Consider the following 8,282-nt stretch of genomic DNA (forward strand, 5'->3'; position numbering starts at 1 on the left):
GATGGAAGCAGGACACATCCAGGGCTCTGCGATGGCCCCGTGCCTTTGTCCCTTTGGGAGTGACTGCCTTCTGTGCTGTGTGCCTGCTGCATCTCTCCCCATCATCAAAACCTTCCCATGCAGGGAAGTGGGCAAGCGGCCACTGCAAACCTTTGTCCAGGAGGAGGGGATCTGCCCATTGCCCAAAGCCTTCACACACCCATACTTGGCACAGCTTTACTGCAGAGCCCTTGGTCATTTCAGTGATTTTTTTTGTTGCAACCCACCTTTTCTGAACCTCATGGCTCAGTGCCCTCAGAGCATTGCAGGGTGCGGGGCTGCCCTGAGTGGGTGTCCCTGCAGGGAGGGTGGTGGCTGAGCTCTGGGACATATTTCATGCAGATGAGAAGAGGCGCTCAGCCGTTCCCTGGAGGCATCACTGCATTTTCCCAGAGAATGGCTCATCTGAACTTGCACTGACTGTCTCCAGCCGCTGAGCCCTGCAGCAGACGTCGCTACATCTGCTCCGCCGCCCTGCGCGGCTCTGGCTGAGGGCTCCTGAAGCATTCTTTCCTTTGCCTCAGACCATTGTTTTCTGCTCTGCCATCCTTTTTCGAGCCCTGAACAGTCCATTCTCTTCTCCGCACTGTCATCTTGAAGATATTTAAACTATGGACAGACTCTTTCCGTGCAGACACGGAGCTCGAAGTGGAGTGCATGTGCAGCATGAAGTAATGGGTCTGGACCAGGGCTGCAGGGCAGTGCTGGCTGCACCCTGCACCCAGCCCTCCACTTTCACATCCCCCCCCCCCATCATTCTCCCCATCTCAGCCTTTCCCTCTCCCCAGCTTTCTGCAGCACCCGCTCCCAACACTGCGATCCCCTCCCTGCCCAGCGCTGGGCGTTGCTCCTTCTCCGTGTTTACAGAATTACCCAAATCTCTAGGCAGAATTCGCTCCTTACAGAGCATGGCACTCAATTAATTATATAGTTTAAAACACAATGCACATCCCCTCTGCACCAGCAAAGCTGACGGCTCCGCTGGAAATCTCTCCAAAGCCGCAGTGCAGCAGAATTAAGGCCGTATGCACAGCCCGAGCCGTGCTCCTTCCGCGTGCTCACAGGATACCATCTTTAATTATGACTAAAATCATTACAGATGTACTGCAAACGGCTCAGAGAGCAAGCGCATACTGACAGCTTTTGTGATACGGTTACAAATTACTTATTCGCCCTGATTTCCATGGAGTGATATTCCTCACTGCTTCGTGCCTTCCTCCCTCCTTTCCTCGTGCCTTCCTCCCCTGGCTCCTGCTGCACATGGGGACATGAGGACAGGGCCACCTCTGCAGCCATCACCGGTGCTGGGGACTCCAAGGTCACCCGCCCGTGTCCCCATGCTGAGATGGGAATCTGCAGCAATTACAGGCCTCCTGCGTGTCCTTCCTCTGGGTTTTGTCACACATGGTGTCTCACATCTGGGATACGACCGCTCGGAGGGGGTGGCAGTGCTGTTTTCCAGCCAAGCTGTAGCCGTTCTCCCCCTGGCCGTGTCAGGCTTTACAGCTATTGCGGTTATTTTGGGGAGTGGTAGGGTTTTTTTGTTTGTTTGTTTGTTTTTTATGTTGCAAGAATTAATATTGGGAAAAGTGCCTTTTTTTTCCTCTTCCCTCACTGCCCTGGGAAATGTCAGCCAGCAGGAATGTTCCCCAGAGCCGCTGGTGGCTGAGGGAAGGATGGGCTCTGGTGGCTCTTCGGGTGCCCCAGGAGCCCAGGGAGGGAGAAGCTGTTCGCAGAGCAGCCCTCAATTCAAAGCACTGCATTTTGTGTCCTCCTGCCTGATCTTCTCCCCATTCCAGCTCTGGGGAAAGCTATGGGATGTGCTGGAAGTTCCAGCCCTGTGGCCTGTCATCATTTTAGCTTGACTTTAATAGTGTCTCAAAGCAATTCACTTTTCCCAAATATCAAACCCCCTCAAGTGATGCTGGGAGAGGCAGGGCTGCCCTGCACAGCCCATCCCATAGCAGGGCTGGGAGATCCAGGGGCGGTGCTCCCCATGGAACAGCCTGTGCTTCAGCCCAGGTGATGCACTTTGGAAATACACTGATGTATTAAGATTAGGGTTCCTGTGGGTTTGTTAAATAATTCGACTTTAATCCTGGAGCATTATAGATTGGCGAGATCAACACAAAGAAGAGCTGCAACTTTGTGCAATGGGAAAGAAGGGGAGTGAAGGCACACACTAAAGCACAAGTGAGGTTTAGATGATTGTCCTGCTACAAAGATGCCTTTTCCTGAAGCAAACCACTTTGGGTGGAAGCGAGCAGTCTGCCCAGAGCCTGCAGCACTGAGCACCTGCATACTATAGGGTGGAAAGGGCAGTGGGGAGAAGGATCTCCCAGCTATGTCCCATTTGCAGAAGGAGCTGAGCTGGAGAAGAGTGATAAACTCAGAGCCAGCAGAGGGCAATGCATGGGGTAACGCATGGGGCAGCACATGGGGCAGCACAGTGGATGATCCATAGGATAGTTCTTGGGCTTGTGCACGTGCCATGGGGAAAAATATCGAGGAAAAGAAATAGCGAGTTGATGCTCGGCTGCATCACCTTTGCTTATGGCCCCCACCCTCCCAAGGGATGCTACAGGACGCAGGAGGAGCAGCTCTGTGCAATGCAGGAGGAGCAGCTCCCTGCATGACCACTGTCTGCCCAAAGCTGCCCCTGCGAACCCCCCTGCTGCTGCCCGCTCCCCGGCCTCCTGTGTTTTGTAGAGGAAATTTTACAGAAAAAAAAAACTGCAGAAGTTCCTGCCTCCACAAACAGAGCGCTGCTGTCCCTGCCAGAGAGCTGCTTTGCCTCAAGGAATCTGCGAGATCTGTCCTGCTGTGATCTGTAACAATATTGGGATTAAATTAGCTTCCCTGAGCTGCAGAGGGGTCAGCGTGTGAGGCCCCCTGGTTAATCCAGCAGGCCAAAGAGAACAGAAGCCTCCCTGCATCGGGAAAGGAAAACAACGGGGTCTGTTTGCAATCCGTGGAGCTAATTCAAACAGCATTCCTCAAACAACAGGGGAGAAGGCCCTTCGAAGCGAGCGAGAAAAGGAGCGTTTCCCAGCATGCATGTGATGCCAGGCAGAGACGAGATGCTGCAGAGCAGGACTGCTTGCTGGGTGCATGCACGTGTGCTGCTGGCGCATGCAGTCACCTCCTGCCCACTCATGCCTGGTGAGCGAGGAGCCCGTGGTGTTGTAGCATGGAGAAAAGCAGCACGTTGCAGCGATCCCAGAGCAGAGCAGCTCCCCATGGCCGTGTGGGAGGAATGATCCTGCGTGCCCCTGTGCGTGACCCCCAAGTGCGGCTGCGTTGGGAACTTGATAGTTGTCTTTGCAACCAGAGCAGTTGTTTATGCAATAAGTTAGGCACTTGGGATAACTGTATTACCGGGAACTGAGGACTGCAGGTGTTCAGATATTATTAAAAACAATTGCCCAGGCTATCAATCATCCTGCGCTAGATAAGCCTTCTGCAAAGCAAACCTTTTTGTCAAAGAAGGGTGCGGAGAAGCAGAGCAGGGAAGGTCTGGAGCTGCAGCGCTTCAGAGTTGATTTCAGCAAGTTCTCTCTTTCCTCCTGGTGTCTCTGTGAGCGTCTTCTCTGCTTTCTGCTTATGCTGAGATATTATCAAAAGGCTGATGAGGCACGGGGCATGAGTAATGCATCCTGTGTGCCAGCTGAGGACTTGTAGGCACTGGTATCTGCAGATAGGGTTAATGTCAGGCGGAGCAGAGCACGGTCTGCCCCAAGCTGTGGTGCTCAGCACTGGAGCTGCAGGGTGGGGATGTGCCATTCACAGGGAGAAGGTGCAGAGATGGTGCCAACCTGGGTGTCCCCAGGAGGGGTGGGGACTCTGCTCAGGGGTGTTGTCACCTAGCAGCTGGGGGCACAGGGAGATGTGGGGCAGGAGATGTAGCTGGGGGAGCTCGGTCAGGATAAGAGCAGAGTTTCAATGGGAAGGGAAGCCGGGTGCCCCAGCTGTGAGCTTGGGGCTGTGGGAGCTCTGTTTTCTCTGCACAAACTGGAGGAGTCTCCTCTTCGGAGTGGGCGCAGCGCTGCTTTGTGAGGAGTGAGACAAGAAGCTCTGGAAGGGGACGGCTGGAGCCCAGCCAGGCAGCATCACCCAGGCTGGGGGGTTCTGGTGGCTGAGCATTAGACCTGCAGCTCACTTTGCCACTTAACACAACAAAACTTGCTGAATTCAGATGCCGAAAGGTACCAGTGCTTCCAGGGGAGGATCCCAGGGAAGCCCCAAACAAAGGAGCACCTGGCACTCAGTGAGGTTTCCCATGCCTTTCCCATTTATGGGTTTGGATGGGAGCACCAGGTCTTCAGGGTTCAGAGCAGAGGCTTTTTGTGTCACCTTAATAATGAAAGCAAATATCAGTAGGATGGCAAACTGGCCAGCAATCTGTCCAATGCTCCTAGAGGCAGCAGTGTGGTGCTCTGCTGAGGCTGATGCTTTTGCTGTTGGAGGAGTAAATCCGGTGATCCTCTCCATGATTGCACTGGGACACTTGTAAGCAAGAAGAGATGGTGCTGGGAATGAAGCCCTGGGGTGGCTGAGCAGGAGGAGTGGGACCTCCTGAAGCCCCTGTGCTGCTGCTGCACCAGCACCTGCTGAGATGGGAACCTCTGAGACAGCAGCTCTGCTTCCAATCGGGAGCAGCTTGGCTTTTTTACCCCGTGAAAATGTGGAATTTCATGTTCTTTTGTATAAGAGAGAAACAGCCTGTTCAGGATTAATTTAGGATCAGCCTCAACAGCCATTAGTGAAAGAAAAACAAAGCGGTAAATTAGCTGCCTGTCAGAAGGGGGAGAAATGTGGGACTCGGTGCTGGATTTATTGTGCAGGGTGTTAAGGCAGGATTTAGTGTGATTTACCATCCTCTGCAATGATACCTCCTAACACCAGGTAGCTGGCAAGCCCCTCTCCTGCCTTCAGTCAGACCCAGCACTGCTCGCTAATTACCGGTGTGCCCAGTAGCCCCGTTCCCACCGCTGGATTTGTCCATAAAGCTCTGTCTTCAGGGGTTTATTGCTCAGTTATAAACATTTGCTCCGCACTGAAACTCGATCTACGGCTGTCAGCTGGGCTGAGAGAGGCTGGGAAGGAAAAGGTTTGGTTATCCCACATGAGCATAATATGCAGAGCTTCTGTCTATGAGGCTGCTCGCTCTTAGGTTCCATTATGGGATTTTGTCTCAGCAACGTTGGGTATCACTTCAAGACATCTAGGATAGAGAGCAGAAATCTCCATTCAGAAGTAGAACAGCTCTTTGATATGGAGGCCGATGGCACTGCCCACTTTGCATCTGTGCAGTGCTCAAACCACATTCAGTAATGCTCCTATGAGACAGCAGTGAGCTCAGAAGGTTATGAGTAGGAAAGCAGGGATACTGAACAAAGTGCCAAAGAAAATTCAGGACAAATCAAACTACCATATGCATATGCTGAATTTTCCTCACTGTGTGTTTTGGGCTGTTTCCTATCTTTGTCTTCCCACCTGAAGAACGCAGATCCCAGTGATGAAGTGAAGACAGCGCGGCTCCTCGTTTCTTTGAGACTTCTGCAGTTTTAGACACCCTGCACGGCACAGCCTGCTCTCCTGTAATGTCCCTGTGATAATTTGGAGGCAAAGACAGAATTTTACTCATTACAGAAGGACGATGGCATACGCTCCAGCGGATCTCACACCTACAATGAAGGCCGCCATGTGCTCAGATGGGAGGGATGCTGAGCCATTTCCCGGGGGATCGGGGCCATCTGGAGCCACATGGCCACAGCTGCCATTGGGGCAGTGGTGGCTGCAGGAGCAAGGAATGCCTGCTAAGGGATCCTCCTGCCTGCCTCATCCCAACCCAGGAGAGACTTTGCTTCTCGACTTCATTAACAGCGCTGCAACTAGAGCAAGCGTCACATCCATCTCTCATCCAGCCACTGAGAGTGGTTTCTGGGGATAATCTGCTGTCTCCTGGCTCAGATCAATACTGTAGCACAGAATTGATGGCTGGAGGAGGAACAGTGGCCGGAAGGGGGAAAGCAAAGATGGAGCATTTGATGCATTGCCTTCTTCAGCTCCACGGGCTGCTGCTCACTGCAGTCACACGTTTGGGCCGCGAGGGAACTGCTTTGCTGGGTGATTCCAACTAACCCGCACATAGAAAGTTTGGATGGTGTCACTGCTGACATCACCCCTCAAAGACCACAACATTGCCTCTGGACAGAGACAGGCAGAGGCATTATGATGAGGAAAGCCTTAGGCAAGGCCATGGAGTCAGGCAGAAAGAAGACGTGCTGCATCCTCATGTGCTGAGGATGGTGGAGATGAATGGGAAGGGAGACATTGGTATGGCCATTGCTGTCCCATGTATAACACTTGAATGTCCCCCTGAAGCCAGCCATGGGTGGGAGTGGGCTAGAGACCCCGACTTCTGGCTCCAGAGCTGGGGGATGAACCCAGGGTGGTTGGCACCATGTCTGCCCCACAGAAACAAGGGAGAGGATTGTTGACATTGGGGGCCACTGCTGCCCACGCTCTCTTGGTCCTCCTTTGCAGCAGGCACAGCCGGGTGCAGGCAGGGAAGGTGCTGGGTGCTGCCCAGCTGCATCCTGACCAGCCCACCGGTTATGGTGGCTCCTGGGGACACCAGGGAGGTGCCACCCTTCCCCTGCACACATGCCCCATGCAGAGCAGTTGGTCCCATATCACCCCTGTGTTAAGGAGATGAAAGGGAGCAGGGACACAGCGAGGAGGAGAGGGGACAGGGCTCGGGGCAGGGAGCAGCACGGCCCCATGGCGAGGATGGTGCTTTCCCACGTGTGAGCATTTCCTCCTGTTGCACAGCTACAGGGATGGAAAAATAACCAGGCTGTAAAGCTCATCAGCTCGATGTCTCCCCCCCCTCCCCTCCAGAGAATAATAAGCTGCTTTTAATATCTGACATGTTTATTAACAGATGCAGTTGTGACAGCTGATGACTTCATATGCCAGTTACCACTGAAATGTTAGTAATAACTCGGAATTAACTGTCATAAATAAAAAAGACTACAAAGAAAACGAGATGTTGTGTCACTCTGCAGTAATTTACTGAGACCCCGTTGGCTCTGGATGCAATGCTGGAAGGTCCTTTGTGGAGCTCCAGTCCGGGTTTTGCAACAGTCACAATATTTTGGCTGGATATTGTCTTAGGAGGTGGTACTAGTGGGGTGGAATTCCCTCATGCAGGAGTTTGCACTAGATGCCTTTACAAAGCTGGATACTCTGGTAATAATAATAATAAAAAACCCCTACCTGGTGGATGGGGATGGAGTCTACGGCATTGAGACCTGGATTTATTAATGTGCAAATTGCTCTGATATGATCACATACTTTCTGCTTTGCATACACAGGGAGCAGCGTGGGCTGATGGAGTATGAACTAGCCTGGGCGATCTTTACGAGCTGAAATCCTGCACATCACAGAAGGGTTTGTTTCTCTGCGCAAAGCCTGGGATGCTGTTAGGAACCTGCTTACAGACACGTGAACAGAGCCCCCAGACCCAAGAGCACCAGCCTGCTCCATGAACTCGCCATGAAAGTATTTTGTATTTTTTTTGACAGAAACGCGCACGTAACTTTCGCTGGAGGAACTGAGGATTTTTGTAGTTGGTCTGGTAGTGGTTTAAAACCAGTAGAGCCTTTGCAGCAGTGATGAGGGAGTGACAAGTCAGAGGTAAGGGTTTCAGAATGCATGTTTGTTTAGATGAAGCTTTTGCAATGTGGGCTGCTAATGAGGAACGCGAGCCTTGTCAGCATCCGACTTGCGGGTTTGCCTTGTGCAACGCGGATAATGAGTTCAGACAATGAAAGCTGTGAGAAATCACAGCCCGATCTGTCGGGATCCCCCACCCCCAAGGTGAGAGGGGCTGCGCAAAGGAGCCGGGCTGCTGCTCTGCCCCGTGCCGCTGCAAAGCTCCCCAACGGAGGGGCGAGCCGTGCAGTTCGGTGTGCTGCCTGGTGTGCAGCTCGGTGTGCTGTCGGATGTGCAGCTCGGTGTGCTGCTGGTGCCGGGTTCAGGGCTGGCTTTGTGGTCCCACAGCTGCTCAGTGTGCTGCTGCTGTCCCAGTGGCTGGCGGAGAGGAGCGTGCCTGTGCCCTGCAATGAGGGAACTGACCCATTAAGTAATTACTGCCTCGATACTGTCCTGCTGCATGCAAAACTGCCTGCTCCAGAGGACGGGACCCATGGGGACGCAGCAGGCAGCCGAGCAGT

The sequence above is a fragment of the Tetrao urogallus genome (genome assembly GCF_951394365.1).
Source record: "Tetrao urogallus genome assembly, chromosome: 23".
Taxonomy (NCBI): Eukaryota; Metazoa; Chordata; class Aves; order Galliformes; family Phasianidae; genus Tetrao; species Tetrao urogallus.